Here is a 21,180-nt window from a genome sequence, read left to right as displayed (position 1 = left end):
ACATGACATAAAAAGCCTCTATCCTTTAGACATTTTGTCCCAGATTTACAAGAAAATGACTGAGCGCGACGCTGTGCCAAATTTGCAAGCCCCACGCTCCGTCATTTTCAAAATGCAGGGAAGCGCCGTATTTAGTAGAATACAGCGCACCCCTGTGCTTCCCCCTGCGCCAGCTCTAAATTAGCTGCTGAGCGCCAACGCAGCCGTTCTTGCACCATGGTACAAGGATGACTGCGTTGAGGTGGAAATTGTTTTTGTGCAAGAAGGGACACCTTCCTGGCCAAAAGAAAAATCTTCAATGGTGATTTGCTCTTACTTCTATGTGTGCTGCAGAATGCAGCACACATAGAAAGAGAAAAAACGAGGAGAAATGAAAACATTTCTCCTCAGTGCGCCACTCTAACGATACCCCTGGGATGGCGTTGGATTTTGGCGCTGACGCAGATTTACGACAACTCCTAAATCTGGAGCAGCATTAAAATGCTATGGTGTTGCTGTGGCACACTCACAGCAACACCCATTGCACGCCCCTTCCAGGGAAAGCGCTGAATGCTAAGGTGCCGTATTTACAAGGTGGTGTTAAGCCACAAAAAGTGGCTGAACGCCATCTTGTAAATACCACGCAGTGCATAGTGCCACCGGGGCGTCACTAAAAGTGATGCTCCGTTGGCAATTGGGCCTTGTAAGTCTGGCACCTTATTTGCTCAAGGTGTGTGTTCTTGGTGAGGGCAGGAAAGCTATTTTCGCTCTCATACCTTCCTTCCTTGGCTGGCTTGAATGCGGTAGGCTCAGGCTTCAATGCAAAGGTCAAACAGTGAGCAACTGACTGACGTAAGCTGGCGCAACTCCTCTTGGTGAGCTGGGACAGATGCCCCAGGAGCGTAGTACCTCACGATGGTGAGGGATAGACACAGTCTCTTTTATCTCAGCTTGCCTGTCAGCTGAGTCAGGAAATGCAAATACTGGGAAAAAGCCCAGCGACTTGCTGTATTTGCTTGGCTTCGAACCAGGGACCTTTTGCATGTGAGGTGCGCATGATAACCACTACACTACACAAACAGACACACTTGCCGGCTTGCTTCATGTGGCTATGCATTGTACTGGAACCACCACACTATGGAAACAGACACACCTGCTTGCTTTATGTGGCTCTGCATTGGACTGGGATGCAAGGACTGAGGGCTAATGTTCATGACGCTCAAAGCTGAGCCTTCCGGAACACGATCTCTTGCCTTGGAAGAAAGGAACTGGCATCACTTTCATTCCAAGAGGTGATTTCAGAACTGGACCCGAAATTACCATGGAGAAGCACTGTGCATTTAATGTTCCTATGAGCACTGCTGCTCCAGCACAGAAAAGCAGTTGCAAAGAAATCTCGCATACCTTCATGATGCTGAACCGTCTCAACGCAGGTATAAAGCATGTATTGCATTGCAACATGACATCTTACAAGAGTGAAAAGCAGAAATACTCCTGTTTAAAACACAGACTGAACCTATAAAGGTAAGGGTTTGTCTGGGATTTGAACCAAGGTCCTCTCACACCCGAAGCGAGAATCATACCCCTATACCAACTAGACTGCTGCTGCAGAGGCATTTGATACATCTTCTGAAGCGTCTTTCAGAAAAGCAGGGCCATTCGGAGGCTCTCTCTCTAAGCGTGCCATAGCAATTGATGTTTTCTGTCAAGGATTTTTTGTTTGTCTCTAGCAAGGAAAGAGGTAGTCAAGATGCCCTGTGCCAGTGAGCTGAACTAGGGCACTGATGTGAAAAACAGACCCTTTCTGGTAGTTGAAACCCTCTGCAAGTCCTGGACCCTTGCACCTTAGACTTCCAGACCAGAAGCACTGAAGGGCCTGCTAGCTCTTGAGCCAGAGAAACATGCCTCTTGGTTTCAAGCACACTTGCTCGATCAGGCGAGATTTATAGTAGTGGCTCATAGGCCTGAAACACTCACATGGGAGACGCGGGGTGGCTGATTTCCCGGAATGGCCCTTGATGGGGAAATCACCTCCTTTCCCCCGCCTCATTTCAGAATTGTGTGCAAGTCGCAAGACAGTGTTCAGGGGTTCATGGGTACTGCCTACTCCCAGCTGCCTCTCTGTCTTCTTCATGTAAATTGCAAGTCACGAGGAGGCACCATTGCCAATATGCTCCGCCCACCTAACCAAGAAACCCAGTTTGAGCTTGTCTGCCTGTGTTGTTGCAGGGGCAGTGTCTTCTTTGCCCAAAAGGTGGCAGGAGAGACTCACTTCAAACGATAGAATCAACTGCTTAAGTAGAAACCAGCATGGTAGTTACTGTCATAAAGTGCAGCTCTAACAGAAGGTGTGCCTGAGATGCCCCTTCCAGTAATACACAGAATTTTGATTGAGGGCCCAGCCGATGGGTTGGTGGATTTCTCCTCACATGCCACAGCAGCTTCCAAAGATAGTGGTGTGAGGAGCTGGCTGTGCAAGCAGAGCAAGATTTAAGGGAAGAAAACACACCTGTTAGGAGTGGGATTTGAACCCACGCCTCCATGAAGAGACCAGAAGGCTCAGCTTCACTGAAGATCAAGCTCTCTTGAGTCTGGCACCTTAGACCACTCGGCCAACCTGACAGCCAAAACATTGTGCAGGTCTGACTCTTCAGTCTGCACTTGTTGATGCTGCTGCTTGCAATGTTCCTATCAAAGTCACAGCTTTAAAGGCCCCACAATATAACATGGCCAAGAAAAAAAACAAAAACAGAACAAGAAACAAGGCACATGCACGACCACCGAGGGATGCAGATAACTTTTTATCGTCCTGCAATAGTAAAGCACATTTTACACAGGTCACAAGTTTTTAAAGGTCATTTCTGTCTAAGTGTGCATTGAGAGAGACTGAGGTTTTAGTGAGCAAACACAAAAGCTACTGCTGCCCTGTGTCGAACGGGGACCTTTTGCGTGTGAGGCAAATGTGATAACCACTACACTACAGAAACAAGCTTGCTGGCTTGACTGAAGGAGCACAGTTCCTCTCATATGTTTGCCCGATTTCCTCTATATAGTTGATCAGCAGTTGCTCAGAATGCGAGGGGTAAGTGTGAAAATTGCAGCGGTGTCAGCCAGCATGCATACACTCAGACGTCCTGAAAAGTCACAGCTGCGGGCAGAGACAGACAAATATCTGATGCCTAAATGCCAGGAACGCAAGCCTGTGAAATCATCACACAGGGCGCACTGAGAGCAAGCAGGAAGGAAGCCAAGGCATTGTAATCCATTTTTCACCTGAGGCAAAAAATATGTTTTGCGCAACAATGCTTCGAGTGGAATGAGAAATGTTGAGGGGTTGTGTATTTTGAGCAGGATTTGATTGTTTTCCGCTAAAATGGGCTCGTCCGGGATTTGAACCCGGGACCTCTCGCACCCGAAGCGAGAATCATACCCCTAGACCAACGAGGCTGGGGACAGATGCGCTACGGCTCCCACCCTGCTCCGAGGGTTGGTGGCAGAGAGTGGGAGACTACATCCCAAAGCAAGAAACGCCACATGGTGCTCTCTTCTGCAGTATGACTAGAGTCATTTGCATGGTCGTCATCGAACATGACATAAAAAGCCTCTATCCTTTAGACATTTTGTCCCAGATTTACAAGAAAATGACTGAGCGCGACGCTCTGCCAAATTTGCAAGCCCCACGCTCCGTCATTTTCAAAATGCAGGGAAGCGCCGTATTTAGTAGAATACAGCGCACCCCTGTGCTTCCCCCTGCGCCAGCTCTAAATTAGCTGCTGAGCGCCAACGCAGCCGTTCTTGCACCATGGTACAAGGATGACTGCGTTGAGGTGGAAATTGTTTTTGTGCAAGAAGGGACACCTTCCTGGCCAAAAGAAAAATCTTCAATGGTGATTTGCTCTTACTTCTATGTGTGCTGCAGAATGCAGCACACATAGAAAGAGAAAAAACGAGGAGAAATGAAAACATTTCTCCTCAGTGCGCCACTCTAACGATACCCCTGGGATGGCGTTGGATTTTGGCGCTGACGCAGATTTACGACAACTCCTAAATCTGGAGCAGCATTAAAATGCTATGGTGTTGCTGTGGCACACTCACAGCAACACCCATTGCACGCCCCTTCCAGGGAAAGCGCTGAATGCTAAGGTGCCGTATTTACAAGGTGGTGTTAAGCCACAAAAAGTGGCTGAACGCCATCTTGTAAATACCACGCAGTGCATAGTGCCACCGGGGCGTCACTAAAAGTGATGCTCCGTTGGCGATTGGGCCTTGTAAGTCTGGCACCTTATTTGCTCAAGGTGTGTGTTCTTGGTGAGGGCAGGAAAGCTATTTTCGCTCTCATACCTTCCTTCCTTGGCTGGCTTGAATGCGGTAGGCTCAAATCAAATCAAATCAAATCATTAACATTTATAAAGCGCGCTACTCACCCGTGCGGGTCTCAAGGCGCTAGGGAAAGGGGGGTTATCGCTGCTCGAACAACCAAGTCTTTAGGAGTCTCCGGAAAGCGGAGTGGTCCTGGGTGGTCCTGAGGCTGGTGGGGAGGGAGTTCCAGGTCTTGGCCGCCAGGAAGGAGAAAGATCTCCCACCCGCCGTGGAGCGGCGGGTGCGAGGGACGGCAGCAAGTGCGAGGCCAGCGGAGCGGAGGGGGGGGGTGGGGACGTAGAAGCTGAGGCGTCTGTTGAGGTATTCCGGTCCCTTGTTGTGGAGGGCTTTGTGTGCGTGGGTGAGAAGACGGAAGGTGATCCTTTTGCTGACTGGGAGCCAATGCAGGTGTCTCAGGTGTGCGGAGATGTGGCTGTTGCGGGGTACGTCGAGGATGAGGCGGGCCGAGGCGTTTTGGATGCGTTGCAGGCGGTTTTGGAGTTTGGCGGTGGTCCCGGCGTAGAGGGTGTTGCCGTAGTCCAGGCGACTCGTGACAAGGGCGTGGGTCACGGTTTTTCTGGTGTCGGCGGGGATCCAGCGGAAGATCTTGCGGAGCATGCGGAGAGTGAGGAAGCAGGCGGAGGACACGGCGTTGACTTGCTTGGTCATGGTGAGAAGAGGGTCCAAGATGAAGCCGAGGTTGCGGGCGTGGTCTGCGGGGGTCGGTGCGGTGCCGAGGGCCATGGGCCACCAGGAGTCGTCCCAGGCGGACGGGGTGTTGCCGAGGATGAGGACTTCCGTTTTTTCAGAGTTCAGCTTTAGGCGGCTGAGCCTCATCCAATCTGCGACGTCCTTCATACCCTCTTGTAGGTTGGTCTTGGCGCTGGCGGGGTCCTTGGTGAGGGAGAGTACAAGTTGGGTGTCGTCGGCGTAGGAGGTGATGATGATGTCGTGCTTGCGTACGATGTCGGCGAGGGGGCTCATGTAGACATTGAAGAGTGTCGGACTGAGCGATGAGCCTTGAGGTACGCCGCAGATGATCTTGGTGGGTTCTGAGCGAAACAGAGGGAGGTAAACTCTTTGGGAGCGGTTAGCGAGGAAGGAGGCGATCCAGTCCAGGGCCTGGCCTTGGATCCCGGTGGAGCGTAGGCGGGTGATTAGGGTGCGGTGACAGACGGTGTCAAAGGCAGCCGAGAGGTCGAGGAGAATGAGGGCGACTGTTTCACCGTTGTCCATCAGGGTTCTGATGTCGTCTGTGACTGAGATGAGGGCGGTTTCCGTGCTGTGGTTGGTTCGGAATCCGGTTTGTGAAGGGTCGAGCAGGTTGTTGTCTTCCAGGAAGGTGGTCAGCTGTTTGTTGACGGTCTTTTCTATTACCTTGGCTGGGAAAGGTAGAAGAGAGATGGGGCGGAAGTTTTTCAGGTCGCTTGGGTCAGCCGTAGGTTTCTTTAGTAGGGCGTTGACTTCAGCGTGCTTGCAGCATTCGGGGAAGGTAGCAGAAGAAAAAGAAGAGTTGATGACGGTCTGGAGGTGCGGGGCGATGATGTCGTCGGCTTTGTTAAAGATGAAGTGCGGGCAGGGGTCCGAAGGGGCGCCGGAGTGGATAGAGTTCATGATGGATTTGGTTTCTTCCGTGTTGATGTGGGTCCAGTTGTTGAGGGTGATGTCCGGGGAAGCGGGTTCAGTGGTGTATGGTTGGGTCTGGTGTCCGAAGCTGTCGTGGAGGTCGCTGATCTTGCGATGGAAGAAAGTGGCGAGGGATTCGCACAAATCCTGTGAGGGCGTGACGGCGTTGGCGCTGGCGCTGGGGTTGGAGAACTCTTTGACGATGCTGAAGAGTTCTCTGCAGTTGTGGCTGTTTTTGTCTAGTCTGTCGGTGAAAAAGTTCCTTTTGGCAGTGCGGATCAGGTGGTGGTGTTCGCGTGTAGCGTTCTTGAGGGCGGTCATGTTGTCTGCGGTGTGGTCCTTGCGCCAGGCCTTCTCAAGGGCACGACAAGTTTTCTTTGATTCTTTGAGGGTGTCAGAGAACCAGAGAGGTTTTTTGGTGTTGGTCTGTCGATGCGTGCGTTTGAGGGGAGCAAGGTTGTCAGCGCAGTTGGAGATCCAGTTTGTGAGGTTGAGAGCTGCGTCGTTGGGGTCGGTGGTGAGGGTGGGTTGGTTGGCGGCGAGAGCGGAGAAGAGTTGCTCTTCAGGGATCTTGTTCCACTGTCTACGAGGGGTGGGTTGATTGCGGAGGTGGGAGGTCTCGCGTCGGAATGTGAAGTGGACGCAGCTGTGGTCGGTCCAGTGTAGGGCAGAGGTGTGGCTGAAGAAGACGTGTTTGCTGGCGGAGAAGATAGGGTCGAGCGTGTGTCCGGCGATGTGGGTGCCGGTGTTCACCAGTTGTTTGAGGCCGAGGTTGGCGAGGTTGTCGAGCAGGGTGGTGGTGTTGGGGTCGTTGTTTTGTTCCAGATGGAAGTTGAGGTCGCCTAGGAGGATGTAGTCCGGTGAGGCGAGGGCGTGCGGGGAGATGAAGTCGGCGATGGCGTCGCTGAAAGAGGCGCGAGGTCCGGGAGGACGGTAGACGAGGGATCCTCTGAGGGTGGTCCTTGGGTCGGTGCGAATCTGAAAATGCAGGTGTTCAGCGGCGAGGGGGGGGTCTTCGGTGGAGGTGGTGACGCTGATGGAGTCTTTGAAGATGATGGCGACATCAGGCTTCAATGCAAAGGTCAAACAGTGAGCAACTGACTGACGTAAGCTGGCGCAACTCCTCTTGGTGAGCTGTGACAGATGCCCCAGGAGCGTAGTACCTCACGATGGTGAGGGATAGACACAGTCTCTTTTAACTCAGCTTGCCTGTCAGCTGAGTCAGGAAATGCAAATACTGGGAAAAAGCCCAGCGACTTGCTGTATTTGCTTGGCTTCGAACCAGGGACCTTTTGCATGTGAGGTGCGCATGATAACCACTACACTACACAAACAGACACACTTGCCGGCTTGCTTCATGTGGCTATGCATTGTACTGGAACCACCACACTATGGAAACAGACACACCTGCTTGCTTTATGTGGCTCTGCATTGGACTGGGATGCAAGGACTGAGGGCTAATGTTCATGACGCTCAAAGCTGAGCCTTCCGGAACACGATCTCTTGCCTTGGAAGAAAGGAACTGGCATCACTTTCATTCCAAGAGGTGATTTCAAAACTGGACCCGAAATTACCATGGAGAAGCACTGTGCATTTAATGTTCCTATGAGCACTGCTGCTCCAGCACAGAAAAGCAGTTGCAAAGAAATCTCGCATACCTTCATGATGCTGAACCGTCTCAACGCAGGTATAAAGCATGTATTGCATTGCAACATGACATCTTACAAGAGTGAAAAGCAGAAATACTCCTGTTTAAAACACAGACTGAACCTATAAAGGTAAGGGTTTGTCTGGGATTTGAACCAAGGTCCTCTCACACCCGAAGCGAGAATCATACCCCTATACCAACTAGACTGCTGCTGCAGAGGCATTTGAAACATCTTCTGAAGCGTCTTTCAGAAAAGCAGGGCCATTCGGAGGCTCTCTCTCTAAGCGTGCCATAGCAATTGATGTTTTCTGTCAAGGATTTTTTGTTTGTCTCTAGCAAGGAAAGAGGTAGTCAAGATGCCCTGTGCCAGTGAGCTGAACTAGGGCACTGATGTGAAAAACAGACACTTTCTGATAGTTGTAACCCTCTGCAAGTCCTGGACCCTTGCACCTTAGACTTCCAGACCAGAAGCACTGAAGGGCCTGCTAGCTCTTGAGCCAGAGAAACATGCCTCTTGGTTTCAAGCACACTTGCTCGATCAGGCTCGATTAGGCGAGATTTATAGTAGTGGCTCATAGGCCTGAAACACTCACCTGGGAGACGCGGGTGGCTGATTTCCCGGAATGGCCCTTGATGGGGAAATCACCTCCTTTCCCCCGCCTCATTTCAGAATTGTGTGCAAGTCGCAAGACAGTGTTCAGGGGTTCATGGGTACTGCCTACTCCCAGCTGCCTCTCTGTCTTCTTCATGTAAATTGCAAGTCACGAGGAGGCACCATTGCCAATATGCTCCGCCCACCTAACCAAGAAACCCAGTTTGAGCTTGTCTGCCTGTGTTGTTGCAGGGGCAGTGTCTTCTTTGCCCAAAAGGTGGCAGGAGAGACTCACTTCAAACGATAGAATCAACTGCTTAAGTAGAAACCAGCATGGTAGTTACTGTCATAAAGTGCAGCTCTAACAGAAGGTGTGCCTGAGATGCCCCTTCCAGTAATACACAGAATTTTGATTGAGGGCCCAGCCGATGGGTTGGTGGATTTCTCCTCACATGCCACAGCAGCTTCCAAAGATAGTGGTGTGAGGAGCTGGCTGTGCAAGCAGAGCAAGATTTAAGGGAAGAAAACACACCTGTTAGGAGTGGGATTTGAACCCACGCCTCCATGAAGAGACCAGAAGGCTCAGCTTCACTGAAGATCAAGCTCTCTTGAGTCTGGCACCTTAGACCACTCGGCCATCCTGACAGCCAAAACATTGTGCAGGTCTGACTCTTCAGTCTGCACTTGTTGATGCTGCTGCTTGCAATGTTCCTATCAAAGTCACAGCTTTAAAGGCCCCACAATATAACATGGCCAAGAAAAAAAAAAAAAACAGAACAAGAAACAAGGCACATGCACGACCACCGAGGGATGCAGATAACTTTTTATCGTCCTGCAATAGTAAAGCACATTTTACACAGGTCACAAGTTTTTAAAGGTCATTTCTGTCTAAGTGTGCATTGAGAGAGACTGAGGTTTTAGTGAGCAAACACAAAAGCTACTGCTGCCCAGTGTCGAACCGGGGACCTTTTGTGTGTGAGGCAAATGTGATAACCACTACACTACAGAAACAAGCTTGCTGGTTTGACTGAAGGAGCACAGTTCCCCTCATATGTTTGCCCGATTTCCTCTATACTTGATCAGCAGTTGGTCAGAATGCGAGGGGTAAGTGTGAAAATTGCAGCGGTGTCAGCCAGCATGCATACACTCAGACGTCCTGAAAAGTCACAGCTGCGGGCAGAGACTGACAAATATCTGATGCCTAAATGCCAGGAACGCAAGCCTGTGAAATCATCACACAGGGCGCACTGAGAGCAAGCAGGAAGGAAGCCAAGGCATTGTAATCCATTTTTCGCCTGAGGCAAAAAATATGTTTTGCGCAACAATGCTTCGAGTGGAATGAGAAATGTTGAGGGGTTGTGTATTTTGAGCAGGATTTGATTGTTTTCCGCTAAAATGGGCTCGTCCGGGATTTGAACCCGGGACCTCTCGCACCCTAAGCGAGAATCATACCCCTAGACCAACGAGCCTGGATACAGAAGCGCTACAGCTCCCACCCTGCTCCGAGGGTTGGTGGCAGAGAGTGGGAGACTACATCCCAAAGCAAGAAACGCCACATGGTGCTCTCTTCTGCAGTATGACTAGAGTCATTTGCATGGTCGTCATCGAACATGACATAAAAAGCCTCTATCCTTTAGACATTTTGTCCCAGATTTACAAGAAAATGACTGAGCGCGACTCTGTGCCAAATTTGCAAGCCCCACGCTCCGTCATTTTCAAAATGCAGGGAAGCGCCGTATTTAGTAGAATACAGCGCACCCCTGTGCTTCCCCCTGCGCCAGCTCTAAATTAGCTGCTGAGCGCCAACGCAGCCGTTCTTGCACCATGGTACAAGGATGACTGCGTTGAGGGGGAAATTGTTTTTGTGCAGCAAGGGACACCTTCCTGGCCAAAAGAAAAATCTTCAATGGTGATTTGCTCTTACTTCTATGTGTGCTGCAGAATGCAGCACACATAGAAAGAGAAAAAACGAGGACAAATGAAAACATTTCTCCTCAGTGCGCCACTCTAACGATACCGCTGGGATGGCGTTGGATTTTGGCGCTGACGCAGATTTACGACAACTCCTAAATCTGGAGCAGCATTAAAATGCTATGGTGTTGCTGTGGCACACTCACAGCAACACCCATTGCACGCCCCTTCCAGGGAAAGCGCTGCGTGCTAATGTGCCGTATTTACAAGTTGGTGTTAAGCCACAAAAATTGGGTGAACGCCATCTTGTAAATACCGCGCAGTGCATAGTGCCACCGGGGCGTCACTAAATGTGATGCTCCGTTGGCAATTGGGCCTTGTAAGTCTGGCACCTTATTTGCTCAAGGTGTGTGTTCTTGGTGAGGGCAGGAAAGCTATTTTCGCTCTCATACCTTCCTTCCTTGGCTGGCTTGAATGCGGTAGGCTCAGGCTTCAATGCAAAGGTCAAACAGTGAGCAACTGACTGACGTAAGCTGGCGCAACTCCTCTTGGTGAGCTGTGACAGATGCCCCAGGAGCGTAGTACCTCACGATGGTGAGGGATAGACACAGTCTCTTTTATCTTAGCTTGCCTGTCAGCTGAGTCAGGAAATGCAAATACTGGGAAAAAGCCCAGCGACTTGCTGTATTTTCTTGGCTTCGAACCAGGGACCTTTTGCATGTGAGGTGCGCATGATAACCACTACACTACACAAACAGACACACTTGCCGGCTTGCTTCATGTGGCTATGCATTGTACTGGAACCACCACACTATGGAAACAGACACACCTGCTTGCTTTATGTGGCTCTGCATTGGACTGGGATGCAAGGACTGAGGGCTAATGTTCATGACGCTCAAAGCTGAGCCTTCCGGAACACGATCTCTTGCCTTGGAAGAAAGGAACTGGCATCACTTTCATTCCAAGAGGTGATTTCAGAACTGGACCCGAAATTACCATGGAGAAGCACTGTGCATTTAATGTTCCTATGAGCACTGCTGCTCCAGCACAGAAAAGCAGTTGCAAAGAAATCTCGCATACCTTCATGATGCTGAACCGTCTCAACGCAGGTATAAAGCATGTATTGCATTGCAACATGACATCTTACAAGAGTGAAAAGCAGAAATACTCCTGTTTAAAACACAGACTGAACCTATAAAGGTAAGGGTTTGTCTGGGATTTGAACCAAGGTCCTCTCACACCCGAAGCGAGAATCATACCCCTATACCAACTAGACTGCTGCTGCAGAGGCATTTGAAACATCTTCTGAAGCGTCTTTCAGAAAAGCAGGGCCATTCGGAGGCTCTCTCTCTAAGCGTGCCATAGCAATTGATGTTTCCTGTCAAGGATTTTTTGTTTGTCTCTAGCAAGGAAAGAGGTAGTCAAGATGCCCTGTGCCAGTGAGCTGAACTAGAGCACTGATGTGAAAAGCAGACCCTTTCTGGTAGTTGTAACCCTCTGCAAGTCCTGGACCCTTGCACCTTAGACTTCCAGACCAGAAGCACTGAAGGGCCTGCTAGCTCTTGAGCCAGAGAAACATGCCTCTTGGATTCAAGCACACTTGCTCACTCAGCGCTCGATCAAGCGAGATTTATAGTAGTGGCTCATAGGCCTGAAACACTCACCTGGGAGACGCGGGGTGGCTGATTTCCCGGAATGGCCCTTGATGGGGAAATCACCTCCTTTCCCCCGCCTCATTTCAGAATTGTGTGCAAGTCGCAAGACAGTGTTCAGGGATTCATGGGTACTGCCTACTCCCAGCTGCCTCTCTGTCTTCTTCATGTAAATTGCAAGTCACGAGGAGGCACCATTGCCAATATGCTCCGCCCACCTAACAAAGAAACCCAGTTTGAGCTTGTCTGCCTGTGTTGTTGCAGGGGCAGTGTCTTCTTTGCCCAAAAGGTGGCAGGAGAGACTCACTTCAAACGATAGAATCAACTGCTTAAGTAGAAACCAGCATGGTAGTTACTGTCATAAAGTGCAGCTCTAACAGAAGGTGTGCCTGAGATGCCCCTTCCAGTAATACACAGAATTTTGATTGAGGGCCCAGCCGATGGGTTGGTGGATTTCTCCTCACATGCCACAGCAGCTTCCAAAGATAGTGGTGTGAGGAGCTGGCTGTGCAAGCAGAGCAAGATTTAAGGGAAGAAAACACACCTGTTAGGAGTGGGATTTGAACCCACGCCTCCATGAAGAGACCAGAAGGATCAGCTTCACTGAAGATCAAGCTCTCTTGAGTCTGGCGCCTTAGACCACTCGGCCATCCTGACAGCCAAAACAGTGTGCAGGTCAGACTCTTCAGTCTGCACTTGTTGATTTTGCCGCTTGCAATGTTCCTATCAAAGTCACAGCTTTAAAGGCCCCACAATATAACATGGCCAAGAAAAAAAAAAAAAAACAGAACAAGAAACAATGCACATGCACGACCACCGAGGGATGCAGATAACTTTTTAGCGTCCTGCAATAGTAAAGCACGTTTTACACAGGTCACAAGTTTTTAAAGGTCATTTCTGTCTAAGTGTGCATTGAGAGAGACTGAGGTTTTAGGGAGCAAACACAAAAGCTGCTGCTGCCAAGTGTTTCTGCCCGGTCTCGAACCAGGGACCTTTCGCGTGTGAGGCGAACGTGATAACCACTACACTACAGAAACAAGCTTGCTGGTTTGACTGAAGGAGCACACTTCCCCTCATATGTTTGCACGATTTCCTCTATACTTTATCAGCAGTTGCTCGGAATGCGAGGGGTAAGTGTGAAAATTGCAGCGGTGTCAGCCAGCATGCATACACTCAGACGTCCTGAAAAATCCCACAGCTGCGGGCAGAGACAGACAAATATCTGATGCCTAAATGCCAGGAAGGAGAGCCTGTGAAATCATCACACAGGGCGCACTGAGAGCAAGCAGGAAGGAAGCCAAGGCATTGTAATCCATTTTTCGCCTGAGGCAAAAAATATGTTTTGCGCAACAATGCTTCGAGTGGAATGAGAAATGTTGAGGGGTTTTGTATTTTGAGCAGGATTTGATTGTTTTCCGCTAAAATGGGCTCGTCCGGGATTTGAACCCGGGACCTCTCGCACCCTAAGCGAGAATCATACCCCTAGACCAACGAGCCTGGGCACAGAAATGTAACGGCTCTGACCCTGCTCGGAGGGTTGGTGACAGAGAGTGGGAGACTACATCCCAAAGCAAGAAACTGCACATGGTGCTCTCTTCTGCAGTACGACTAGAGTCATTTGCATGGTCTTCATCGAACATGACATAAAAAGCCTCTATCCTTTAGACATTTTGGCCCAGATTTACAAGAAAATGACTAAGCGCGACGCTGTGCCAAATTTGCAAGCCCCACGCGCCGTCATTTTCAAAATGCAGGGAAGCGCCGTATTTAGTAGAATACAGCGCACCCCTGTGCTTCCCCCTGCGCCAGCTCTAAATTAGCTGCTGAGCGCCAACGCAGCCGTTCTTGCACCATGGTACAAGGATGACTGCGTTGAGGGGGAAATTGTTTTTGTGCAGGAAGGGACACCTTCCTGCCCAAAAAAAAAATCTTCAATGGTGATTTGCTCTTACTTCCATGTGTGCTGCAGAATGCATCACACATAGAAAGAGCAAAAACAAGGAGAAATGAAAACATTTCTCCTCAGTGCGCCACTCTAACGACACCCCTGGGATGGCGTTGGATTTTGGTGCTGACGCAGATTTACGCCAACTCCTAAATCTGGAGCAGCATCAAAATGCTATGGTGTTGCTGTGGCACACTCCCAACAACACCCATTGCACGCCCCTTCCAGGGAACGCGCTGCGTGCTAAGGGGCCGTATTTACAAGGTGGTGTTAAGCCACAAAAAGTGGCTGAACGCCATCTTGTAAATACCGCGCAGTGCATAGTGCCACCGGGGCGTCACTAAAAGTGATGCTCCGGTGGCGATAGGGCCTTGTAAGTCTGGCACTTTATTTGCTCAAGGTGTGTGTTCTTGGTGAGGGCAGGAAAGCTATTTTCGCTCTCGTACCTTCCTTCCTTGGCTGGCTTGAATGCTGTAGGCTCAGGCTTCATTGCAAAGGTCAAACAGTGAGCAACTGACTGCCGTAAGCTGGCGCAACTCCTCTTGGTGAGCTGTGACAGATGCCCCAGGAGCGTAGTACCTCACGATGGTGAGGGATAGACACAGTCTCTTTTATCTCAGCTTGTCTGTCAGGTGAGGCAGGAAATGCAAATACTGTGAAAAAGCCCAGCGACTCGAACCAGGGACCTTTCACATGTGAGGTGCGCATGATAACCACTACACTACACAAACAGACACACTTGCCGGCTTGCTTCATGTGGCTATGCATTGTACTGGAACCACCACACTATGGAAACAGACACACCTGCTTGCTTTATGTGGCTATGCATTGGACTGGGATGCAAGGATGAGGGCCAATGTTCATGACGCTCAAAGCTGAGCCTTCCGGAACACGATCTCTTCCCTTGGAAGAAAGGAACTGGGATCACTTTCATTCCAAGAGGAGATTTCAGAACTGGACCCGAAATTACCATGGAGAAGCACTGTGCATTTAATGTTCCTACGAGCACTGCTGCTCCAGCACAGAAAAGCAGTTGCAAAGAAATCTCGCATACCTTCATGATGCTGAACCGTCTCGACGCCAGTATAAAGCATGTATTGCATTGCAACATGACATCTTACAAGAGTGAAAAGCAGAAATACTCCTGTTTAAAACACAGACTGAACCTATAAAGGTAGGGGTTTGTCTGGGATTTGAACCGAGGTCCTCTCACACCCGAAGCGAGAATCATACCCCTATACCAACTAGACTGCCGCTGCATAGTCATTTGAAACATCTTCTGAAGCGTCTTTCCGAAAAGCAGGGCCATTTGGAGGCTCTCTCTCTCTAAGCGTGCCATAGCAATTGATGTTTTCTGTCAAGGATTTTTTGTTTGTCTCTAGCAAGGCAAGAGGTAGTCAAAATGCCCTGTGCCAGTGAGCGGAACTAGGGCACTGATGTGAAAAGCAGACCCTTTCTGGTAGTTGTAACCCGCTGCAAGTCATGAACCCTTGCACCTTAGACTTCCCAACCAGAAGCACTGAAGGGCCTGCTAGCTCTTGAGCCAGAGGAGCATGCCTCTTGGATTCAAGCACACTTGCTCGATCAGCGCTCGATCAGGTGAGATTTATATTAGTGGCTCATAGGCCTGAAACACTCACCTGGGAGACGCAGGGTGGCTGATTTCCCGGAATGGCCCTTGATGGGGAAATCACCTCCTTTCCCCCGCCTCATTTCAGAATTGTGTGCTAGTCGCAAGACAGTGTTCAGGGGTTCATGGGTACTGCCTACTCCCAGCTGCCTCTCTGTCTTCTTCATGTAAATTGCAAGTCACAAGGAGGCACCATTGCCAATATGCTCCGCCCACCTAACCAAGAAACCTAGTTTGAGCTTGTCTGCCTGTGTTGTTGCAGGGGCAGTGTCTTCTTTGCCCAAAAGGTGGCAGGAGAGCCTCACTTCAAACAATAGAATCAACTGCTTAAGTAGAAACCAGCATGGTAGTTACTGTCATAAAGTGCAGCTCTAACAGAAGGTGTGCCTGAGACGCCCCTTCCAGTAATACACAGAATTTTGATTGAGGGCCCAGCCGATGGGTTGGTGGATTTCTCCTCACATGCCACAGCAGCTTCCAAAGATAGTGGTGTGAGGAGCTGGCTCTGCAAGCAGAGCAAGATTTAAGGGAAGAAAATACACCTGTTAGAAGTGGGATTTGAACCCACGCCTCCATGAAGAGACCAGAAGGCTCAGCTTCACTGAAGATCAAGCTCTCTTGAGTCTGGCGCCTTAGACCACTCGGCCATCCTGACAGCCAAAACAGTGTGCAGGTAGGACTCTTCAGTCTGCACTTGTTGATTTTGCCGCTTGCAATGTTCCTATCAAAGTCACAGCTTTAAAGGCCCCACAATATAACATGGCCAAGAAAAAAAAAAAACAGAACAAGAAACAATGCACATGCACGACCACCGAGGGATGCAGATAACTTTTTAGCGTCCTGCAATAGTAAAGCACGTTTTACACAGGTCACAAGTTTTTAAAGGTCATTTCTGTCTAAGTGTGCATTGAGAGAGACTGAGGTTTTAGGGAGCAAACACAAAAGCTGCTGCTGCCAAGTGATTCTGCCCGGTCTCGAACCGGGGACCTTGCGCGTGTGAGGCAAACGTGATAACCACTACACTACAGAAACAAGCTTGCTGGTTTGACTGAAGGAGCACAGTTCCCCTCATATGTTTGCACGATTTCCTCTATACTTTATCAGCAGTTGCTCGGAATGCGAGGGGTAAGTGTGAAAATTGCAGCGGTATCAGCCAGCATGCATACACTCAGACGTCCTGAAAAATCCCACAGCTGCGGGCAGAGACAGACAAATATCTGATGCCTAAATGCCAGGAAGGAGAGCCTGTGAAATCATCACACAGGGCGCACTGAGAGCAAGCAGGAAGGAAGCCAAGGCATTGTAATCCATTTTTCGCCTGAGGCAAAAAATATGTTTTGCGCAACAATGCTTCGAGTGGAATGAGAAATGTTGAGGGGTTTTGTATTTTGAGCAGGATTTGATTGTTTTCCGCTAAAATGGGCTCGTCCGGGATTTGAACCCGGGACCTCTCGCACCCTAAGCGAGAATCATACCCCTAGACCAACGAGCCTGGGCACAGAAATGAAACGGCTCCGACCCTGCTCGGAGGGTTGGTGACAGAGAGTGGGAGACTACATCCCAAAGCAAGAAACTGCACATGGTGCTCTCTTCTGCAGTACGACTAGAGTCATTTGCATGGTCTTCATCGAACATGACATAAAAAGCCTCTATCCTTTAGACATTTTGGCCCAGATTTACAAGAAAATGACTAAGCGCGACGCTGTGCCAAATTTGCAAGCCCCACGCGCCGTCATTTTCAAAATGCAGGGAAGCGCCGTATTTAGTAGAATACAGCGCACCCCTGTGCTTCCCCCTGCGCCAGCTCTAAATTAGCTGCTGAGCGCCAACGCAGCCGTTCTTGCACCATGGTACAAGGATGACTGCGTTGAGGGGGAAATTGTTTTTGTGCAGGAAGGGACACCTTCCTGCCCAAAAAAAAAATCTTCAATGGTGATTTGCTCTTACTTCTATGTGTGCTGCAGAATGCATCACACATAGAAAGAGCAAAAACAAGGAGAAATGAAAACATTTCTCCTCAGTGCGCCACTCTAACGACACCCCTGGGATGGCGTTGGATTTTGGTGCTGACGCAGATTTACGCCAACTCCTAAATCTGGAGCAGCATCAAAATGCTATGGTGTTGCTGTGGCACACTCCCAACAACACCCATTGCACGCCCCTTCCAGGGAACGCGCTGCGTGCTAAGGGGCCGTATTTACAAGGTGGTGTTAAGCCACAAAAAGTGGCTGAACGCCATCTTGTAAATACCGCGCAGTGCATAGTGCCACCGGGGCGTCACTAAAAGTGATGCTCCGGTGGCGATAGGGCCTTGTAAGTCTGGCACTTTATTTGCTCAAGGTGTGTGTTCTTGGTGAGGGCAGGAAAGCTATTTTCGCTCTCGTACCTTCCTTCCTTGGCTGGCTTGAATGCTGTAGGCTCAGGCTTCATTGCAAAGGTCAAACAGTGAGCAACTGACTGCCGTAAGCTGGCGCAACTCCTCTTGGTGAGCTGTGACAGATGCCCCAGGAGCGTAGTACCTCACGATGGTGAGGGATAGACACAGTCTCTTTTATCTCAGCTTGCCTGTCAGGTGAGGCAGGAAATGCAAATACTGTGAAAAAGCCCAGCGACTCGAACCAGGGACCTTTCGCATGTGAGGTGCGCATGATAACCACTACACTACACAAACAGACACACTTGCCAGCTTGCTTCATGTGGCTATGCATTGTACTGGAACCACCACACTATGGAAACAGACACACCTGCTTGCTTTATGTGGCTATGCATTGGACTGGGATGCAAGGATGAGGGCCAATGTTCATGACGCTCAAAGCTGAGCCTTCCGGAACACGATCTCTTCCCTTGGAAGAAAGGAACTGGGATCACTTTCATTCCAAGAGGAGATTTCAGAACTGGACCCGAAATTACCATGGAGAAGCACTGTGCATTTAATGTTCCTACGAGCACTGCTGCTCCAGCACAGAAAAGCAGTTGCAAAGAAATCTCGCATACCTTCATGATGCTGAACCGTCTCGACGCCAGTATAAAGCATGTATTGCATTGCAACATGACATCTTACAAGAGTGAAAAGCAGAAATACTCCTGTTTAAAACACAGACTGAACCTATAAAGGTAGGGGTTTGTCTGGGATTTGAACCGAGGTCCTCTCACACCCGAAGCGAGAATCATACCCCTATACCAACTAGACTGCCGCTGCATAGTCATTTGAAACATCTTCTGAAGCGTCTTTCCGAAAAGCAGGGCCATTTGGAGGCTCTCTCTCTCTAAGCGTGCCATAGCAATTGATGTTTTCTGTCAAGGATTTTTTGTTTGTCTCTAGCAAGGCAAGAGGTAGTCAAAATGCCCTGTGCCAGTGAGCTGAACTAGGGCACTGATGTGAAAAGCAGACCCTTTCTGGTAGTTGTAACCCGCTGCAAGTCATGGACCCTTGCACCTTAGACTTCCCAACCAGAAGCACTGAAGGGCCTGCTAGCTCTTGAGCCAGAGGAGCATGCCTCTTGGATTCAAGCACACTTGCTCGATCAGCGCTCGATCAGGCGAGATTTATATTAGTGGCTCATAGGCCTGAAACACTCACCTGGGAGACGCAGGGTGGCTGATTTCCCGGAATGGCCCTTGATGGGGAAATCACCTCCTTTCCCCCGCCTCATTTCAGAATTGTGTGCTAGTCGCAAGACAGTGTTCAGGGGTTCATGGGTACTGCCTACTCCCAGCTGCCTCTCTGTCTTCTTCATGTAAATTGCAAGTCACAAGGAGGCACCATTGCCAATATGCTCCGCCCACCTAACCAAGAAACCTAGTTTGAGCTTGTCTGCCTGTGTTGTTGCAGGGGCAGAGTCTTCTTTGCCCAAAAGGTGGCAGGAGAGCCTCACTTCAAACGATAGAATCAACTGCTTAAGTAGAAACCAGCATGGTAGTTACTGTCATAAAGTGCAGCTCTAACAGAAGGTGTGCCTGAGACGCCCCTTCCAGTAATACACAGAATTTTGATTGAGGGCCCAGCCGATGGGTTGGTGGATTTCTCCTCACATGCCACAGCAGCTTCCAAAGATAGTGGTGTGAGGAGCTGGCTCTGCAAGCAGAGCAAGATTTAAGGGAAGAAAATACACCTGTCAGAAGTGGGATTTGAACCCACGCCTCCATGAAGAGACCAGAAGGCTCAGCTTCACTGAAGATCAAACTCTCTTGAGTCTGGCGCCTTAGACCACTCGGCCATCCTGACAGCCAAAACAGTGTGCAGGTCGGACTCTTCAGTCTGCACTTGTTGATTTTGCCGCTTGCAATGTTCCTATCAAAGTCACAGCTTTAAAGGCCCCACAATATAACATGGCCAAGAAAAAAAAAAAAAAAACAGAACAAGAAACAATGCACATGCACGACCACCGAGGGATGCAGATAACTTTTTAGCGTCCTGCAATAGTAAAGCACGTTTTACACAGGTCACAAGTTTTTAAAGGTCATTTCTGTCTAAGTGTGCATTGAGAAAGACTGAGGTTTTAGGGAGCAAACACAAAAGCTGCTGCTGCCAAGTGTTTCTGCCCGGTCTCGAACCGGGGACCTTTCGCGTGTGAGGCGAATGAGATAACCACTACACTACATAAACAAGCTTGCTGGTTTGACTGAAGGAGCACAGTTCCCCTCATATGTTTGCACGATTTCCTCTATACTTTATCAGCAGTTGCTCGGAATGCGAGGGGTAAGTGTGAAAATTGCAGCGGTGTCAGCCAGCATGCATACACTCAGACGTCCTGAAAAATCCCACAGCTGCGGGCAGAGACAGACAAATATCTGATGCCTAAATGCCAGGAACGCAAGCCTGTGAAATCATCACACAGGGCGCACTGAGAGCAAGCAGGAAGGAAGCCAAGCTATTGAAATCCATTTTTCGCCTGAGGCAAAAAATATGTTTTGCGCAACAATGCTTCGAGTGGAATGAGAAATGTTGAGGGGTTGTGTATTTTGAGCAGGATTTGATTGTTTTCCGCTAAAATGGGCTCGTCCGGGATTTGAACCTGGGACCTCTCGCACCCTAATCGAGAATCATACCCCTAGACCAACGAGCCTGGGCACAGAAATGCAACAGCTCCGACCCTGCTCGGAGGGTTGGTGACAGAGAGTGGGAGACTACATCCCAAAGCAAGAAACTGCACATGGTGCTCTCTTCTGCAGTACGACTAGAGTCATTTGCATGGTCTTCATCGAACATGACATAAAAAGCCTCTATCCTTTAGACATTTTGGCCCAGATTTACAAGAAAATGACTAAGCGCGACGCTGTGAAAAATTTGCAAGCCCCACGCGCCGTCATTTTCAAAATGCAGGGAAGCGCCGTATTTAGTAGAATACAGCGCACCCCTGTGCTTCCCCCTGCGCCAGCTCTAAATTAGCTGCTGAGCGCCAACGCAGCCGTTCTTGCACCATGGTACAAGGATGACTGCGTTGAGGGGGAAATTGTTTTTATGCAGGAAGGGACACCTTCCTGCCCAAAAAAAAAATCTTCAATGGTGATTTGCTCTTACTTCTATGTGTGCTGCAGAATGCATCACACATAGAAAGAGCAAAAACAAGGAGAAATGAAAACATTTCTCCTCAGTGCGCCACTCTAACGACACCCCTGGGATGGCGTTGGATTTTGGTGCTGACGCAGATTTACGCCAACTCCTAAATCTGGAGCAGCATCAAAATGCTATGGTGTTGCTGTGGCACACTCCCAACAACACCCATTGCACGCCCCTTCCAGGGAACGCGCTGCGTGCTAAGGGGCCGTATTTACAAGGTGGTGTTAAGCCACAAAAAGTGGCTGAACGCCATCTTGTAAATACCGCGCAGTGCATAG

General features: G+C 49.6%; 6 non-coding genes across 6 annotated transcripts; all 6 read right to left on the bottom strand.

The window, feature by feature from the left end:
• Window positions 1-3,354: 3,354 nt before the first annotated feature.
• On the bottom strand, window positions 3,355-3,426 carry TRNAP-CGG (transfer RNA proline (anticodon CGG)). The gene has a single exon. It is a non-coding gene; the product is annotated as a tRNA-Pro (tRNA).
• Window positions 3,427-9,601: 6,175 nt separating this feature from the next.
• TRNAP-AGG (transfer RNA proline (anticodon AGG)) lies at window positions 9,602-9,673 on the bottom strand. Its single transcript has one exon. It is a non-coding gene; the product is annotated as a tRNA-Pro (tRNA).
• Window positions 9,674-12,731: 3,058 nt separating this feature from the next.
• Window positions 12,732-12,804, bottom strand: TRNAV-CAC (transfer RNA valine (anticodon CAC)). Its single transcript has one exon. It is a non-coding gene; the product is annotated as a tRNA-Val (tRNA).
• Window positions 12,805-13,192: 388 nt separating this feature from the next.
• On the bottom strand, window positions 13,193-13,264 carry TRNAP-AGG (transfer RNA proline (anticodon AGG)). The gene has a single exon. It is a non-coding gene; the product is annotated as a tRNA-Pro (tRNA).
• Window positions 13,265-16,762: 3,498 nt separating this feature from the next.
• Window positions 16,763-16,834, bottom strand: TRNAP-AGG (transfer RNA proline (anticodon AGG)). Its single transcript has one exon. It is a non-coding gene; the product is annotated as a tRNA-Pro (tRNA).
• A 2,621-nt stretch (window positions 16,835-19,455) lies between these two features.
• TRNAL-CAA (transfer RNA leucine (anticodon CAA)) lies at window positions 19,456-19,567 on the bottom strand. Its single transcript has 2 exons — window positions 19,530-19,567; window positions 19,456-19,501 (listed from the first exon to the last, which is right to left on the bottom strand). It is a non-coding gene; the product is annotated as a tRNA-Leu (tRNA).
• Window positions 19,568-21,180: the final 1,613 nt, after the last annotated feature.

This window comes from Pleurodeles waltl, unplaced genomic scaffold, assembly GCF_031143425.1.
Source record: "Pleurodeles waltl isolate 20211129_DDA unplaced genomic scaffold, aPleWal1.hap1.20221129 scaffold_91, whole genome shotgun sequence".
NCBI lineage: Eukaryota > Metazoa > Chordata > Amphibia > Caudata > Salamandridae > Pleurodeles > Pleurodeles waltl.
Note: the sequence above shows the minus strand (reverse complement) of the source record. Positions and strands in the feature narration are given on the sequence as shown.